This window comes from Mauremys reevesii, linkage group 4 (genome assembly GCF_016161935.1).
Source record: "Mauremys reevesii isolate NIE-2019 linkage group 4, ASM1616193v1, whole genome shotgun sequence".
Classification (NCBI taxonomy): domain Eukaryota; kingdom Metazoa; phylum Chordata; order Testudines; family Geoemydidae; genus Mauremys; species Mauremys reevesii.
The window spans coordinates 60,058,586-60,078,613 of NC_052626.1; positions in this window are offsets into that span (position 1 = coordinate 60,058,586).

A 20,028-nucleotide genomic window follows, 5' to 3' on the forward strand; every position below is an offset into this window, starting at 1 on the left:
GGCCTCTGGGTTGATGAAGTTGGGGTTCACTAAGGATTGGTGGATAGCTGACACTTGTGCCCCAGTGTCTCTCCACGCGATAACCTTCTTTCTGCCCACTCTCAAGGTTTCCCTTCGCTCCGAGGGTATTTGAGAGGCATTTGGGCCTGGGGATCTTTGGTGTGATGGTCACTGGGCCGAGGTGGGTTGCTGGAGACTGGTGAGGTGGTACAATAGGGGGTCTGGGGCTTTCCTTGGGTTGTAGGTGGGATCTTGGGTTGCCCCCGGTGATAGGATTTATTTTCGGTTTTCCCCCTCTGATATTCGTTCCCCTTGCTAGTAGTTTTTTTCTTTTCTGCCACATCCACCCATCTGGCTCCAATCTCCCCCGCCTCGGTTACAGTTTTGGGTTTCCCATCTAGGATATACCTTTCTATTTCCTCAGGAACACCCTCTAAGAACTGCTCCATTTGCATTAGGAAGGACAGAGCTTCCAGAGATTCAGCACTTGCTCCTGATATCCAGGCCTCCCAATTCTTTTCAATGTGGTAGGCGTGTCGGGTAAATGACACATCGGGTTTCCACCTTAGGGCTCTGAACCGCCAATGGGCATGCTCAGGTGTTAGTCCCATTCTGATTCTGGCCTTGGTTTGAAAAAGTTTATAATCATTCATTTGTGCCTTAGGCATTTCAGCCACCACCTCTGCTAAGGATCCACTGAGCTGTGGCCTCAGCTCTATCATGTACTGGTCTGTAGGGATGTTGTACCCAAGGCAGGCCCTTTCAAAATTTTCTAAGAAGGCTTCAGTATCATCACCTGCCTTGTAGGTGGGGAATTTTCTGGGATGGGAGACAGTACCCGGAGAAGGGTTGTTAGGGTTGGCTGGTACATCCGGCTTAGCCTTTGCTAATTCCAGGGCCTGCTGGTGGGCCTCCCTCTGGATCTCCATCTTTTTTTGTTTTATCTCCATAGCTCTCTGGTGGTCAGCCTCTTTGGCTTCTTCTTCTCTTTTGTGGGCAGCTTCTTCCCTGGCTATTTCTGCATTACTTTCTAATTGTTTTAGTTCCATCCGTCTCTTATGTTCATTGTCTTTCTCTGTTGCTTCCAGCCTAGCCAGTTCTAGTTTGTTAGTTGCTCCACTGGTACTCATTTTCCTGCTTTCTTGTGCTGGCCACACCCCTCTGCAGCTCACTGAAACTGGGATGCACTCAGCTCAGGGCTGCTCGGTTAACAGAGACTTTCTAACTAGCTATACCCGAGAGGTAGAAAGAAAGAAAACAATTCAGCTTGTAAATTCCTTTTGCTGGCTGTTTGCTCAAAGCTTGAAGCCTTCTCTTAACAAAGACCCTTGTTAAAAAACTTAACACCTCTGCCTTCAGGCTGCTTTCTAAGCAGCTAGAAAGGAGAGAAAAAAAATCCTACTGGCTTTTGGTTCCTAAAAAATCCCTCACTGCTGCTCACCATGTCAAGGTTCCTCCCCCACTCTGAACTTTAGGGTACAGATGTGGGGACCTGCATGGACACATCTAAGCTTAATTACAAGCTTAGATCCGGTAATACTGACACCAGCAAGAATTCCAGTGTCTGGCACACTCCCTGTCCCCCCAAAACTTTCCCCTCCCTGGATAGCCTTGAGGCTTTTCCACCAAGTCCCTGGTGATACCGATCCAACCCCTTGGATCTTAACACAAGGAGAAATTAACCTTTCCCCCACCAACTCCTGGTGAGTCCAGACCCAATTCCCTGGGATCTTAAAACAAGAAAGAAAAAAAAATCAATCAGGTTCTTAAAAAGAGAACTTTTAATTAAAGAAAAAAAAAGTAAAAATCATCTCTGTAAAATCAGGATGGAAAATATTTTACAGGATAATCAGATTCTTATGACCCAGAGGAACCCCCCCTCTAGCCTTAGGTTCAAAGTTACAGCAAACAGAGGTAAAATCCTCTCAGCAAAAAGGAACATTTACAAGTTGAGAAAACAAAAATAAGACTAACACGCCTTGCCTGGCTATACTTACAAGTCTGAAACATGAGAGACTGATTCAGAAAGATTTGGAGAGCCTGGATTGATGTCTGGTCCCTCTCAGTCCCGAGAACGAACAACCCCCAAAACAAAGAGCACAAACAAAAGACTTCCCTCCACCAAGATTTGAAAGTATCTTGTCCCCTTATTGGTCCTCTGGTCAGGTGTCAGCCAGGTTTACTGAGCTTCTTAACCCTTTACAGGTAAAAGGACATTAACCCTTAACTATCTGTTTATGACAGGTTCCGTAAATGTAACAAGTGGTGTTTGAACCCATGATCCTAGTGCTGCTTAAGGTGACTTACTGGTGGGACAGAGTGGCCATAGGGGCAGACTCTGTGGGCGCTCCAGTGATGAGCTGCCAAAATCTTAACAACCGGTTCCCTATAAAAAGTTCTGATTTAAGGGGGGGAGGGGCTGGGGGGGGGAGATCCTCGTGGGGCCAGGGGCCCCTGCAGGGCCTGGGCCAATTGCCCACTTCCCTCCCCTCCCCTCTGGCCAGCCCTGGAGCTTGCAGCAGCCCACACACACCTTGCTGGGCCATTCAAAAAGTGGCAGCAGGACGACTCCAGAGCTCAGTTGAGCTGCCCAGCTGATGCCGGTGGCTGGCCACGCTGCAGCTGGGGGGAAGCGGGGGAAGGGCCGGGGGAGCCTCAAGCTCCCCAGCTGGGAATCCTGGGAGCAACAGGATGGTCTGACCCACGGTCCGGAGTTCTTTGCCTACTCCCTGGCCCTTTAACAACCGGTTCTCCACGGAGGTCTAATTTTAGCAACCGGTTCTTGAGAACCCGTGGGAACCTGCTCCAGCTCACCACAGGGCTGGAGCACCCACGGGGAAAAATTAATGGGTGCTCTGCATCCACCAGCAGCCAAGCTCCACCCTTCCTTTCACCTCCTCCTTCTCCCCTGAGAGCACCGCGTCCCCGCTCCTCTGCCTACCTCCCAGTGCTTCCCGCCAGGCCGCTGCCAAACAGCTGTTTGGTAGTGTTAGCATGCTCGGGGGCGGAGAGAAGGAGCGGGAATGTGGTGTGCTCAGGGGAGGAAGCAGGGAAGAAGTGGGGGTGGGGTGGGGATTTGGGGAAGGAGTTGGAATTTTGCCAGGGAGGGGCGGAGTTGGGGCAGGGCCAGGCGGGGACTCATGGAAGGGGAGGAGTGGGGGCGGGGCTGGCGACAGAGTGGAGGTCGAGCACCCATGGGAAAGAGGGGAAGTCGGCGCATATGAGAGTGGCATTAGAGGAGTTGTCCGCATCCCCAGACAGTGCTCATAGCCCATTGTTTACAGTGACTCCTGCTGGCTGAGACTGGTAATGGAGTAACTCTTGTGTTTATAATCTATAATCTTCTGCCAAAGACTGACACAGCAGCAATGTTTTTGTCAACTTTTCTCACTGACCAAACATTTATCTAATTTTCCTTTGCCGAGTACAACTTTATATTTTAAATTTTCTCTTTTAAACAAACTGGGTCCTAAGACAATTTGCAGAGTTAAATGTTATAAGAACAGAGAGAGAGAATGGAATTAAGAGTTATAGGGGCACTGAAGATAAGGCATGCTTTTGCAATGAGGTTTGAACATTGAGGAGAGTCAAAGAGGTGGAGAGACACAGGAGGGTTGTTCTAGATTACCAGAGCTGCAGGGAAGAAAAAGCTCTTGCACCACCAATGGCAAGGTAATGAGGAAGGTCAGAGAGGAGAATGGCCATAGAATCATAGAAGATTAGGGTTGGAAGAGACCTCAGGAGGTCATCTACTCCAATCCCCTGCTCAAAGCAGCGCCAACCCCAACTAAATCATTCCAGCCAGGGCTTTGTCAAGCTGGGCCTTAAAAACCTCTAAAGATGGAGATTCCACCACCTCCCTATATAACCCATTCCAGTGCTTCACCACCCTCCTAGTGAAATAGTGTTTCCTAATATCCAACCTAGACCTCCCCCACTGCAACTTGAGATCATTGCTCTTTGTTCTGTCATCTGGCCCCACTGAGAACAGCCAAGCTCCATCCTCTTTGGAAATCCCCCTTCAGGTAGTTGAAGGCTGCTATCAAATCCACCCTCACTCTTCTCTTCTGCAGACTAAACAAGCCCAGTTCCCTCAACCTCTCCTCATAAGTCATGTGCCCCAGTCCCCTGATAATTTTCATTGCCCTCTGCTGGACTCTCTCCAATTTGTCCACATCCCTTCTGTAGTGGGGGGCCCAAAACTGGATGCAGTACTCCAGATATGGCTTCACCAGTGCTGAATAGAGGGGAATAATCACTTCCCTCGATCTGCTGGCAATGCTCCTACTAATGCAGCCCAATATGCTGTTGGCCTTCTTGGCAACAAGGACACACTGCTGACACATATCCAGCTTCTCATCCACTGTAATCTCCAGGTCCTTTTCTGCAGAACTGCTGCTTAGCCAGTCGGTCCCCAGCCTGTAGCAGTGTTTGGGATTCTTCCGTCCTAAGTGCAGGACTGTGCACTTGTCCTTGTTGAACCTCATCAGATTTCTTTTGGCCCAGTTCTCCAATTTGTCTAGGTCACTCTGGACCCTATCCCTACCCTCCAGCATATCTATCTCTTCCCCCAGCTTAGTGTCATCTGCGAACTTGCTGAGGGTGTAATCCATCATCCAGATCATTAATAAAGATGTTGAACAAAACCAGCCCCAGGACCGACCCCTAGGGTACTCCACTTGATACCGGCTGCCAACTAGACATCAAGCCATTGATCACTACCCGCTGAGCCTGACAATCTAGCCAACTTTCTATCCACCTTATAGTCCATTAATCCACTCCATACTTTTTTAACTTGCTGGCAAGAATACTGTGGGAGACCGTATCAAAAGCTTTGCTAAAGTCAAGATATATCATGTCCACTGCCAAAGGGAAAAAACAACTAAGGAAAGATGAGAGAGACAAAAGCTGTGAGGTCCCCATGCACGTCTCTGGAGGACTTTAAAAATAAGAAAGGCAACCTAGACTAGCTCATTGTATAGAACTCACAGCAACAGAGAGTAAGTTGGAACCTGAAATTTGAAAAACCACCGACTATGTTTTCCAAGAAATTGAAACGCAAGATTCATCAATGAGAAAATACCATTGGTCCATAGGAATGGCTTATAATGATGTTACAAAAATCCCCTTTCGCATAGCATGAAGATTGCAGAGATAAGACTCTTTCAGAATGAAGCAGGAAGTTCTGTGCTGGCAGCTAACACTCTTCCGTTAGGAATCTTGGAAGAGCTGTATAGAGTGGGGGTTGAGACAGAGAGGGGAAATGAGCGACAAACAGGAACTCAGCACAAAAACATTTGAATTCTACAGTCCGATGTCTCTGTTTTTTATCAAGCAACTACGGGCTTTTATCATGTAACTTGTACTTTCACCTTCAACTGCGGTAAAACCAAACCGTAGCTTTGTATTTGATAGGAGCACCCTCCTATTATTCTTCCTATCCATTCTCAATGACTCATTAGTGTCCATTGATGAAAGACCCTTCTAGGATAGAAGTGTGATGTTGCACTCCATACGATTTTATGAAAATATGCTAATAAGTGTGAATATAATGTAACTGGAATATGCTTCATGCAGAAGGTCTCTTGTAAGGTATCATTACAAAGCTTATAATCTACTGAGTGTGGTCATCGTATTTGTATGTATGTATCATTCTTGTATCTGAAACTAGAAATATGAAATATAACTCTGAGGTCCTATTGTAATTATGCAAAGTGTGGGCCCTTAATGGTGTTCTGGAATCTTGATGGCTCCCATTAACCAGGACAATTGATTGTAGATGGCTCTGTTTTACTTGCAAGCCTTCCTGTGAGTCAGGCCAGGAAGAATGAAGGCTTGAGGTCTCACAAGACATGTGACCATGTCACCTGGTACTGGAATCCATCTTAAACCTGGGGCTTTTCCATTTAGAAGGAGGGGTGGGGAGTCAGAGAGATGAAAAATTCCCATCTTGTGCCAAGGCTAAAAAAGGGGGTGGAACAGAACAAAGGAGGCTACAATAATAAGAAATCCCCTAGCTACCACCTGATCTGGAACAAGGACTGTACCAGGGGAAAGGATTGGGCCCAGACTAGGAAGAAGTCCAGTCTGTGAAAGAAGCTTATTGGAACATCTCGGAGGGTGAGATTTAATCTGTAACCAGTTTCTTAAATGTATTAGGCTTAACCTTGTGTGCTTTGCTTTATTTTACTTGGTGACTTACTTTGCTGTGTCTGTTATTACTTGGAACCACTTAAATCCTACTTTTCGTATTTAATAAAATCACCTTTTGCTTATTAATGAACACAGAGTAAGTGATCAATACCTGTGGGAGCAAACAGCTGTGCATATCTCTCTATCAGTATTATAGAGGGTGGACAATTTATGAGTTTACCCTGTATAAGCTTTATACAGAGGAAAACGGATTTATTTGGGGTTTGGACCTCGTTGAGAACTGGGTGTCTGAGTGCTGGAGACAGGAGTACTTCTTAAGCTGCTTTCAGTTAAGTCTGCAGCTTTTAGGGGACGTGGTTCAGACCTGGGTCTGTGTTTGCAGCAGGCTAGCGTGTCTGGCTCAACAAGACAGGATACTGAAGTCTCAAGCTGGCAGGGAAAACGGGCTCAGAGGCAGTCTCAGCACATCAGGTGGCAGTCCCAAGGGGGTTTCTGTGACCCAACCCGTCACAAGAAGGTGACTGTTTTTCTACTGCATGGATGTGTGCACGCACCCACCTACACAGAGTATTGGACCAAATTCTTTTCTCAGATACAGGCACACAGTCCCATTGACATCACTGGTAGTGGCATGTCCATATCCAAGGGTAGAATCTGATCCTTATGAATATATATAAATCATACACACTCCATTATGAAAAAGTTCTAATGCTGTCTCTGATATAAGAATAAAACTGACTGGATCAAAGGAAGAATATCAAGTTATCTAATCACTGCTTCAAACTCTCTCGGTGTGCGTGCATATACCTTGTGTAATCACAGAGGTGAGCATTTAGTAACCACAGCATTTTCATTATTAAATACTTAAACATTAACATCCTTTGGAAATGGGGATTATACAGGAATAACCACACTGCTTGGATCAGTTGAAGGCACTTGGGTTTTAGCCTTGTGCTTCACAATATAGGTGTGCCATGCTAACTGCAAACCTTCTTGTTTGTTTTTTCTTTGTTGGCTGTGTCACGGATCAGGCACGCCCTGTCCCCTCCCAGGGCGGGGCATGAGTCTTGATAGGCCCGCGGTCATGCTTGTGCACCCCCAACTGGGGTTGCGCGGTCTAGTGGCCAGAGTCAATAACTGCCTCCCAGGGCAGCATTATTGCCAACCCCAAGTGCTCACAACACATAACTCTGGCCCCACACAATCATGAGCTTATTTTCAAATTCACGAGATTGGCTTTAAAGATCATGAGATATTTTAAATTGTGAGTTCTTTTTCTTCGCCCTCTGGTTTCTGAGCATTTAGAGTGCACTCAGGTCAGGTTTTCCAATTTTTTCTCTGCAGCTTTGATGGCTAGAAACTTGCTTATTTTTAAATGAAAACTGATAGTCTGATTCCCACATCTGGGGCTTTAAGAAAAACACCATATGTCACAAAACTCGCCATCAATTTGTGAGAGTTGGCAACACTGATTTCAGTGTTTGGGGATCTCCATCCATAGCCCTCCTACTCTGAACTTTGAGGCAGGCGGAGTCTGTACCCTGCCTGTGAAGCAAGTCTGTATTTTACCTTGGAATCTCCCTTTTCCTCACCCGGTCCCACTGTGGCCACACCATTTCTCTTTGCAGTTTGTGATAAATAAACAAGGCAGATGCAGCAGGGGTGAGGGGTGTCACTCTTTCTCCCCTTCCTCTCCCAAAGGGCTGCATTCTTCCTTCCCACTGTTCTCTGATGCACTTAAAATGAGGGGCATCCTCGGCTGGGCTATTCTATGCTAATGAAGAGGCTGTCTTATCTAGGGTGACCAGATGTCCTGATTTTATAGGGACCATCCTGATTTTTGAGTCTTTTTCATATGTAGGCTCCTATTACCCCCCACCCCCGTCCTGATTTTTCACACTTGCTGTCTGGTCACCCTAGTCTTATCTCTGCCGTATATGAAGTTTTTCTTTCTTTTAAGTGATTTCAAGGAAATTGTGTGCACGGCACAGGGCGAGAAGAATGAGAGCCTGGAAAAGACTTCCTTTACTAAGGGCTAGGTTCAGCTACTGTTACTATGAGTAATACCTTACTCCTCAAATAGTCCCACTGAAATCAGTAGGACTACTTTTTGCAAGCCTGACCTAAGCTAGAGAATCTTGTTAAGCAGTAGGTTTCTGTGCTGAGTACAGACGTCCATCAGAAGATGTGGAGCAACATTGTTGCCTAAGGAACAGTGGTCCCCATTGCTGTAGGATCTGATTGTGTCACAATCCTTCCTCCACTGCTCACTTCCCAGTTCTGTTCATTATTCCGTATCTATTCCTGTGCTGTCCTTGGTTTCTAGAGTCACATCTTCTCTCTCAGTGCAGGATTTACTAGTAATTGTCATGCACATTTGTGGTAGTGGTTGTTCCCCTACAGCAGGAGAGAGAAAAAGTACTACTCTCGGGTGCAGATGTAGTGTCATTGGGGAGGGGATTATTTTGCTAGGTTTATATACATTTTAAATAGGGCTGCCAAAATGTTGCTGACCCATTGTCAAGCTGCCAAATACCTGAGGGCCACACCTGATTTGTAAAAGCAGAGAAGAATCTTGGCACAAGATGGAGCATTGCATGCTGGTACCTGTAGTCTCCACGGGTCATACCTCTCTTAAAGAGGAGGAAGGCCATGAGCTGTGCTGTAGGATTCCATAGACAGCATTTGTCCAAGTCTTTGTGCGTCACTGAGATAAAAGCAAACTGATCCAGAGCCTTACAGAAAACACATGTTGGGTGTTTAAATATAGGATCTCATTTATTCAAAACACAATGCAAAAGCAAACAAGCCTTTTATAGTTCTAATTCAACCAGAAACAGGCACTGGAATGTTAAAAACAACTCCCTGTAAACAATCAATCCGTTAAACCATGTTTTCAGCAACTAATAATTTAGACTGATTAGCCTATTAATTATTGGTCTTCCATACAGCTCTCTTAGGGGTGGCTCATATTGTTGTTGTTAATTTATTATTGCTTAGTGCTGTGTGCTAATCACTCTACAGGACACAAAGATAAAGACAGTCCCTCCTCTGAATTGCTAACAATCTATGAACATATTTGACCCAAATTGCTTCTAATCACTAATCCACAATTTTAGTCACTTAATTGAAAATCCTCCAGTGGGTGCAAAATGGCTATCTATACATTGGTCAACAAAACTAAGAATAACTAATGTATAGCATTTCATACTACCACACTGAAAACAAAACAAAACAAAACAAAAAGGGACAAAACCCAAGAATTTTTGCTATAAACTGGGAATGTATCAGTTGGAAGTGACAGGGGAAGAGAAAGACCTGAATAAATTGGTTGATCACAGGATGAGTATGAGCCACTAATGTGATACAGCCGTGAAAAAGGCAAATACAATCCTAGGATGCACCAGGCGAGGTATTTCCAGTAGTGACAGGGAAGCATTAGTACTATTATACAAAGCACTGGTGAGACCTCATCTGGGATACTGTGTGCAATTCTGGTCTCCCATGTTTAAGAAAGATGAATTCAAACTGGAACAGGTGCTGAGAAGGGCTACTAGGATGATCTGAGGGATGGAAAACCTACCTTGTGAGAAGAGACTCAAGATGCTTGGCTTGTTTAGCCTAACCAAACAAAGGCTCAGGGGAGATATGGTTGCTCTCTATAAATACATCAGAGGGAGGGAGAGGAATTATTGAAGTTAAGCACCAGTGTGGACCCAAGAACAAATGGATAGAAACTGGCCATCAAGCTTAGGCTTGAACTTAGATGATGGTTTCTAATTAGCAGCGGGAGTGAAGTTCTGGAACAGCCTTACAAGGGGAGCAGTGGGGGCAAAAAATCTAACTGGCTTCAAGACTGAGCTTGATAAGTTTGTGGAGGGGATGGTATGATGAAACTGCCTACAATGGCACGTAGCCAATCTGCGACTGCTAGCAGCAAATATCTCCACCAGTCAGTGATGAGACACTAAGTGGGGAGGGCTGAGAGTTACTCAGGGGCGGCTCCAGGCACCAGCGCTCCAAGCGCGTGCTTGGGGCGGCAAGCCGCGGGGGGCGCTCTGCCGGTCGCCGCTAGGGCAGCAGGCAGGGTGCCTTTGGCGGCTTGCCTGCGGAGGGTCCGCTGGTCCCACGGCTCCAGCGGACCTCCTGCAGGCACGCTTGCGGGAGGTCCGCCGAAGCCGCGGGACCAGCGGACCCTCCGTGCTTGGGGCGGCAAAATGTCTAGAGCCGCCCCTGGAGTTACTACAGAGAATTCTTTCCCAGGTGTCAGGCTGGTGGGTCTTGCTGACATGCTTAGGGTCTAACTGATCGCCAGATTGGGGGTTGGGAAGGAAATTTCCCCCCGGGTCAGATTGGCAGAGACCCTGGAGGGGTTGCCTTCCTCTGTAGCATTTAGTAAGCCAGATTTTGCTCTTGCTTACATTCATGTGAATCCAGAACACTATAACACCATTAACTGAGATCAGATTTAATAGTCATTGTTCATATGTAAATAATTCACGGGCCATATATATTTCTTTACATTGGTAGATTTGTGGTGTGGTAGAACAGGGGTCCCCATTACTTACCCAGCACCCAGGGGTGTAGCTAGCACTGGTGGATGAGCCAGGCCCACTGCACTTTTCTATTCCTGCCACACAGGGTATGTCTACATTGCAGCTGGGACCATGCTTCCCAGCACAGGTAGCCAGAGCCACTAGCTCCACACAAGCTAGCACATGAAAAATAGCAGTTTAGCCACAGCAGCATAGGCTGGCTGCCCGAGTGCAATCGTGCCCAAACCCTGAGCACTTACTCTGGTGGCGAGCCTAAGCCGCCACTCATACTGCCGCAGCTACGCTGCTGTTTTTCGTGCTCTAGCTAGAGCAGACTATCAGCATTCACAGCTCTGTGCAGCTGTAACCATAGATGTAGTAGTCAACCTCTCTCAGGGCTTATTCAATACACTTTGAAATTGATGGAGAGACTCACCTGGAGTTAAATGGGCATTGGCTAAAGCCTTCAGAAACCAGGGATAATAATGGCACCTTGTGTGTTTATAGCACCTTTTATCCAGAAGGCTCTCAACGTACATTGTAAACTTGTGCATGGAGGTTCATTTTGCTGCTGGTTCAGCCACTGGCATGGTTTAGAACAGCTTTAGGGCTACCCCACATTATATTGACTTGTAATGGCACCCTTACTCTACCCAGATGTTGCTAGTGCACACCTCTCAACAGTAGGGTGGCCAGGGGTCTAGTTTTTGACTGGAAAGTTTGGTCGAAAGGGGACCTGTACAGTGTCTAGTCAGATATACCGCGGGTGGGGGGAGGTGCTGGATCATCAGCCCGTGCCAGCCCCTGCTCAGCCAGGGCTGGCTCCTACCTGCATCTCATGGGCAGGTAGGCTCTGCTCCCATCCCAGCTCTGGGGCTGAGGGAGTTCAGCTTTGGGGAGGAAAGGGGGGAGAGGATGGAGTGATGAGGAAGGGGGAGGGCAACGAGCGATCGGGGCAGGCCTCGAGGGAAGAGGAGGGCCAGGGCCCCAGGGTAAGAGGCAGGGGGAGGTTCTGGTGCTCCTGCTGTAGTGTCCGGTTTTCAGAAATTAGAAAGTTGGCAACCCTATGTCATCATGCCTTTTATGATGGGAAATGGGAAGAGCTGATGTAGAGCTGGTTTATTGGTTCTGCATCAGCTGAGGATTCACCCAGGCCAGAGAATGCTCAGCTGTCCATTTCAGGCCTTTTTGTGCTACAGGAGCAGAGCAAAGGGGCCTTAGCATAGATCAAAGTCTGGGCCTGGGTCTGATTCTCCTCTCACTTACCATGGTGTAAACTGGGAGTAACTCCACTGAAGTCAATGGTATTATAGTTTAAAAAGAAGATTGAGCTTGCTGTTCTTATGTATGAATTGTCACAGGAGAAGATATAGCCACTGGAAACATTCTTATGGCAGAGCCCCGTTAAGCTGTATCCAGCAGCATCAATCCAGGAATAAAAGGGGTGAGGGTGGGGACAGAGGAGACCATGATAACCCACAGCTAAGCTCCCTTTTGCCCCAAGACAGAAATGATAGTATCAGTCAGAAGTGCCTTGTCCTCCAGCAGTCATCCTGATTTTTTTCACATGTTACACTAGGCAGGCATCAAATACTCCGAGGCCATAATAAGCCAATGCAACCTCTTTAAGGTAACATCAATTGGAAAAGTGCAGCTGCTAATTCTCTGCTCCAAAGAGTGTGTCTGTGATCTCAGCCTGGGAATTTGAGTTACAAACCTGAACCGGAAATTCTTCTGTGGCCTTTATACGATGTCAGTAAGAGAGCGCCCATACATTTTTCTAAAACCTCAGGCAGGAGCATGCATGTTAGGCTGTTCTCCTGCATTGTGGGAAGCTGTTTGTACTGAAATAGAGGAGACTGACTTAAGTTTTCAATTACCACCAAGCTAGACAACAGATGGTATGTCTCACATCACGTCAGTTTTTATTGCCTCAACATTCAAAGCCCACTTACTTTTATTATGGTGAATCATGTTTGTAAACGGTCCAACCCTTCTGCTCAAATATGGGGCAAGGGCCTGGCTGCTTATCTATAGTCTGGGAAGCAATGACAACAATCTGAAATTTCCAAGAAGGGACTATTTTATGATTTGCAATATGTGCTTGGGTGTTTGTCAGTACTATATCACAGACAGTGTGTCTATGCTGCAATCAGGAGGTGTGACTGCAGAATGTGTAGACACCCCTGAGCTAGCTTTGATCGAGTAACAATAGCAGTGAGCCATGGCTGCACAGGCTAGCCCTGCCTACAAGCACTGGCTAGCCCTGCCCACCCAGGACACTGTACATACTTGAGCAGCCATCACCCAGACTGCTGTTGTTACTTGAGCTAGCTGGATCAAAGCTAGCTCAGGTATGTCTGTATGTGCTGCAATCACACCTCCTGATTGCATACCTTGTATGATATAGTCCTGATATACTGGCCAATAGTGTAGACATACCCACTGTCAAGTGTCTGTCAGCATATTGGTGTTCAACAGTGTTGAGGTGAGTTACCTGGGTGGAGTTGCTTAGGTGGCTCTAGAACATATTTATGTGTTTCTGAACTATCTAAAGTACATTTCCCTTGTTAACTAGAACTTTCTTGAATAAGACCTGACAGCTCTGAGGTGGTCTTGCTTCAACTAATCGTTATCAGATATCTGGCCCATGGGTTCACTCTAGCCTGCTTCAGGCATGTATTTTGCCTGCACTTTGAGGAAACTGAGCTCTTATTAAATAAATAATAAAGAAAAGGGAGCTGATTCTCTTTTCAGTCACACCAATGAGAAGAACACCTGCCAGTCGTGAACTGAATGTAAACTGATGCAGTGGTGTCTTCCTGAGTCTGCAGACAGCCTGACACAATGAGTCTGAGAGGTGTGCCTTGCTCTTCATTCATCTCAGTGGGGTATTTGTGTTTGAGCTTAATGAAGACTATGTCCTCCAGGGTCAGTACATTCATGCCATGAGGGGGTTTGTACTGAAGCTGACCACCAGCAACAATCTGGTCAATTGTCCTTGTAGCTGAAACAGCCAAGGATTTCTCTGACCAATGAAACCATGCAAAAAAGTCATTCCTGTATTCCGCTTAGTGAAGAAAATATGCATGTCAGCATTAACTGTTTCATTGCTGATTATTCTAGCAGATAGGATGGGGAAGAGGTAGGAATGAAGCCCATATGGGGTGCAGGATATTGGGAGCTGCTGCAGGGAAAGAAATAAGGAGACAACACACAGTTGAGAGGGAAGAGGGGCATTTGGGAAGGAAAAAAACCAAAGATAATAATGGTGAGCATCTTTTTCCTGGAAGTGTCACTGACTGCAACACTAGAGGCATGGAATCAATAATAAACTATGATATGAATAAGTAGGCCTTTCTGTAGTAATTAAATGTTATACTCTACCTTTGCTCTTTGTGCAAACCCCCATCTGATGTTTCCTAAGAGTCAGACTGTGGATGGAGGAGACTAAATTTAAACCTTAGCCCATGAACAATAATTAAAAATGGAATTTGACCCTCTCCTCAGAATGTATTTGACACCACTCTTTATATTATAACCTAATTAGAAAACTGAAAGGTGTGTATCTGCAGCATTGCCCTCTACTGGACAGACTCAGAACTGTTCATCTGTATATCATAGACCCTCTGCTGTTAAAGCTAATCGAGATTTTCCTTTAGCTCAAGTGATAGGGTGCATGGCTGGGGTGGAGAATCTGGGTTCTATCTCCACTGCCACCATGCAGTTCCACATGCCCATGGTGTGCAGCACATTGACAACTATGATGTCATAAGTGGCCATAGATGTGTTACAAATATATAACAGGACTCTCAATTATATTATATAACACCCTGCAACAGGATGACTATGGTCCCACTTATCTTGCTAAGATCTTACTGTATTAAGTTTATGTATCACTGTGAGCCCAGGATTGCATGTAATTCCATGGAGGAGGGTGACCACAGCTGTCCAGGAATTAAGAACAATGTATGGGGGGGGGGCGGGGAGGAGGAGGGCAGGAGAGGAGTGTGATTAGGTGAATTCAGTCAGGTTGTAACAGCTCCAGAGACGTACCACCACCCAGAGATGCTCACATATGCTGGTTCAAACTGGATTCTCAAGAGACCAACAAAGTAAGGACTTTTGGATAAACAGCCTGAGTTTAAACTGACTCAGGGTCTGCTTTCTGATCCAGAAAATGGACAGAACTTTCTGTCCAAGGGAGTTGGCGTAGGGGAGCAGGTGCAATTCTTGCAGAAGGATTGGAAGGACTGACACCTGCCAGCAGGGGCAGCTCTAGGATTTCCGCCGCCCCAAGCAGGGCGGCACGCCGCGGGGGGCGCTCTGGCGGTCGCCGGTCCCACGGCTCCGCTGGACCTCCCGCAGACGTGCCTGCGGAGGGTCCGCTGGTCCCGCGGCTCCGGTCCACCGGAGCCGTGGGACCAGCGGACCCTCCACAGGCACGCCTGCGCGCTGGGGTCTGGAGCCGGCCCTGCCTGCCAGAGCCCTTGCTGCAGCTGGGGTGACCTCTGACAAGCTTATTAGCATGCGTGTAGGTTCTTTTATTGGTTTTAATATGTTTTCTATGAAAGGGTTTCACCTTAAAAATAAATGTGCTTGCTTATAAAGAGCTGCATGGTAACAACTGGGGGCAATTAACCAGTTCATAGCCCTCAGAGAGAAAGCAAAGCACCAGCCCAGGCCTGCTGAGGCAGTCAGACTTGTGGGGGAGTTCTCAATATTGGCCGGGAACTGTGAAGCGTGGTCAAGACAGAGAGGGGCACTGGCCTCTGCCTAAAAATGGTGACGGAGACAGAAGCCTAAGAGTGCTGAACCAGAGTGGATGAACACAGATCTTGCTGCCCTGAACTCTGACAGGTCCAAACCAAAATTCCAGATAGGGACACCCAAAAATTTCAGGAAAGTTTGACTCTGCATTTGAAATTTATGTCTGTGGCCAATGTTTAATTTACACTCCGCCTCAATGAGCCTCTATTGTCTTTCACTGACTATTCATATCTGTTTGAAAATTACATTCTTGCTATTAGTTCCCAGATGCTAGGAAGCAAGATTTGCTAAATTGTGCCTTGGGAGCTACAAAAGTTAGAAGAGACTAGCCCTCCTAAAAGAAACTAATTCTTTAGAATGGGCATCTCCAATTGTTGTTGCCAAGAAAAAGACAGGGGAATTTTACATTTGTGTGTAAAACCGTAGGGATTGACAGCCATCCATTATCACAGAATGAGGAAGTGTCCTTGGAGCTGTGAGGAAGCAGGATGTTTACTACCATGAATTTGCAGAAATTATATAATGTATTAAGGTAAGTGGGACCTCACACATTTTATAACGCATTAGGGGCTTTTTCTGTTTTGACATGTGAGTTATCAGCTCGCGTCTGTACTTTGTGCTTCCAGAGATTAGTGGAATTGAAGAGGAGTCAACAGTATGGCAAATGTCATTCTGAGATGTATTAACTGGAGTGTCATATGTATGACACAGGAGGTCATTGTTCTGCTCTACTCATATTGGTGAGGCCTCATCTGGAGTACTGGGTCCAATTTTGGGCACCACACTTTAAAAAAGATGTGAACAAATTAGAAAGAGTCCCGAGGAGAGCAACGAAAACAAGAGGTTCAGAAACCATGACCTATGAGGAAAGGTTAAGTGAAGTAAGCGTGTTTAGTCTAATGAAAAGAAAGCTAAGAGGGGACATGACAACAGTCTTCAAATATATAAAGGTGAAAACATTATCTAAGGTTGTTACAAAGAGGACAGTGATCAATTGTTTTCCATGTCCACCGAAGGTCAGACAAGAGTAGATGATCTTAGTTTATAGCAAGGAAGATTTAGGTTAGATATTAGGAAAAACTTTCCAATTGTAAGGATAGCTGAGTAGTGAACAGGCTTCTAAGGGAGGTTGTGGAGTCTCCATCACTGGTGGTTTTTAAGACCAGGTTAGACAAACACCCATCAGGGATGGTCTAGGTATACATGTTCCTGCCGCAGTGTGGGGAGATGGACTAGATTAAGTCCCTTCCAGCCCAACACTTCTACGATTCTATGGCACTGAATTTAAAAGGCCAATCTTGGTCTAATATTCTGAATGATGTATCAGAGGGGTAGCCGTGTTAGTCTGGATCTGTAAAAGCAGCAAAGAATAGACTATAAGGTGCCACAGGATTTTTTGCTGATTTTGAATGATATTATAATGTATGGAAACAAAACAGAACACCAAGTTAATAATTGGAGAGCTGGGTTTGAAAGTGTAGACAAGGCTGGTTTGAGATCATATCTGTCCAGGTGCCACTTTACAAAACAGATCTTTTAGAGAGACACATAAACCTGGACCCGAGACCACACCACAGCTGTCACCCCAAGCCAGTACATTTGACCAGTTTATATTATCTTCTAGGACAGGGGTGGGCAAACTATGGCCCACAGGCCAGATCTGGCCCGTCAGGGCTTTCAAGCTGGCCTGCGGGATTGCCATCCTGGCAGGCTCCCTGCCTGCCTTGGCCCAGCGACGATCCCAGAAGCAGCTGGCGCCACGTCCCTGTGTCCCCTGGGGGTGGGGAGGCAGAGGGCTCCGTGTGCTGCGATCAGGGCTGGCTCCAGGCACCAGCATTCCAAACTGGTGCTTGGGGCGACAGTCTGAAAGGGGCGGAAGTCCCTGTTGTTTTGCCCCCAAGCAGCACGCCGAATTGCTGCCCCAGATGGCGGGGGCAGTCCGTGTCCCCTTAGGGCGGCACGCGCGTTTCCACGGTGGTGGCAATTTGGCGGCAGCTTCAGCTAAACATAGAAGCTGCCGCCGAATTGCCGCCGCTGCGGAAACGCACCTGCCGCCCTAAGGGCACACGGACTGCCCCCGCTGCCAGCGGCGGCAATTCGGCGTGCTGCTTGGGGCGGCGAAAACTGTAGACCCGGCCCTGGCTGCCATTGCCTGCAGGCACCACCCCCCACAGCTCCCCTTGACTGGGAACAGGGAACTGTGGCCAATGGGAGCTTTGGGGGTGGTACCTGCAGGCCAGGGCAGCACGTGGCAGAGCCACCTGCCCCCCCCAAACTCCAGGAGCCGCTGCCGGACATGCTGGCCACTTCCGGGAGTGGCATGGGACCAGGGCAGGCAGGGAGCTGCCTTAGCCCCGCTGCCACCCTGGAACTGCTCGAGGTAAGCGGCGCCAGGCCGGAGCCTGCATCCCAAACCCCTCCCTCACCCCAGCCCCCTAACCCCCTAACTTGAGCTCCCTGCCACACACCTCCTGCACCCTGACCCCCTGCCCTGAGCCCCCTTCTGCACCCAAGCCCCTTGCCCTGAGCCCCTTCCTGTACACTGCACCCCCTCTCACACCCCACACTCCCTCCCACACCCCAACTCCCTGCCCCAGCCCTACATTCATGGCCCTGCATGCAATTTCCCCACCCAGATGTGGCCCTCAGGCCAAAAAGTTTTCCTACCCCTGTTCTAAGACCTTCCTCATAGCATACTGAGTTTTGTCCAGATCCTACAGCAATTGTGGGACTTCTGCAGCCATATTATTATAGCAGAGCTCTGCTATTATTAATGTTACAACTATAGTGTTTACCAGGCAAATGGGGCCTGATTCTACAAGATGCTGAATATTTTCTGGAAAGTATTAAACCCCCTCAACTCCTGCTCCTCCAGACTTGCTGCTTTGAGACCTTCTCCATAGTGTTTTGTTTTTCCAGAAAAGAACAATAACACTTCGGATTTGAAAACCCCTCTGATAAAAACCACTGCCTCAGCTGTGACAGGGCTTCCTTCTGGGGTTCTCTCTGCTCAGGGGGCTGCCGCAGGAACCATGTGTGGTTAAGCACAGTCTGCTGGAGCACAACTGTTACAGTAGCAATAAGTGACGCAGCAGGCAGGCACAGTTGTAGTAAAAATATTTTTCTGGAACATGCTGGGAGGTGAGTGTTCCACGCTGAGGGGCTAAAATTTGTGTGTTAGCAGCCTGACCCCTGGCGTCACACCCAACTAGATCCCTTCTGAAACCTGACTCTCTTTCTCCAGACCCACTCATCATACTACAGCTGTCATCCAAACAGAAATGTGATGAGATGGTGCAGAAGAGTCATTATACAGGTATCAACCTGCATCTGTCCAGTTATATTCACCTTTGGATACTTCGTGAAATATCCTTGTATAAAATATAAAAACTCCACAAAATTAAAGGAAATAAAATTGCTTAAAAATTGAAATGCAAATCGGGGTTTAGTGAAATGTAGATAGATGGCCTCAGAGAGACCAAATGCCTTTTAAAAAAGAGTCATTACCATACCATGCAGAAGGGACAGGCTATGGGTCCAGTAGCTAGGGTACTGACTTGTTAGTCAGACAATGTGGGTTCTATTCCTGGCTCTGTCCTGCTGTGTGACCTTAGGTGAGTTATTTCAAGCTCTCTGTGCTGCTGTTCACCCTTTATATGCCTTGTTGATTTAGGCTGGAAGCTCTTTGGGACAGAGGTGGTTTCTTACTCTATGTGTGTGTGTATTCTACTCAGCACAATGGGGCCCTGCCATCTAAACAATACTAAAAGGCATAAAGAGTCCCTGGGATGACTTCTCTGTTGGATGGAGTAAAGTACTGCACGTGGCTTTTCTGCATTCAGAACAATCTGAGCGCAGGAGCCTTCATCGGTCAGTGCTAACCTATTCCTTCTCTCCCGGCCCTTGAAGTGGGACAGGACGGAGACATCCCAATGATCATAGCACTTCCAGAGTGTTTTTCATTCAAGGCTCTCAGAGCGCTTTACAAACATGAATTAATTAAGCCACTTCACACCCCTGTTAAGGTACGCTAGGTAGGTGTTATTATCTCCATTTACAGATGGGGAAACTGAGGAAGACAGAAACTAGGGCCCAGATTTTTACAGGTATTTAGGAGTTACTGTGCTAAATGTTACAAAGCCTAGGTGATTTAGGAGCCTAAGTATGATTTCCCCCCCCCCCAATGGGATTTAGGCATTTAGCAGCCTAAATACCATTGACTGTTAATGAGATTTTGGCTCCTAGATGCCTAAATCCATTTTGAAAATGAATTTTAGGCTCCTAAGTCAGTTAGGCATGAACACAGCATGTGACAATGCCTAAATACCGTTAAAAATCTGGGACTTAGTGATTTGCTTAAGGTCCCACAACAGATCAGTCGTAAAGGCAGAAGTAAACCCAAGAATCCTGTCTCCTAGACCCCCTGCTGTAATCACATAGACCAGGGGTACTCAGACTTTTTGTAGAGTGGTCCACAGCTAACCAGTCAGATTGTCATGTGGACACTCCCTCCTTATTTAAGGGCATGTGGCTTTCCTCCATCCACCATTGTGCAGGCCACCTCCCTGCC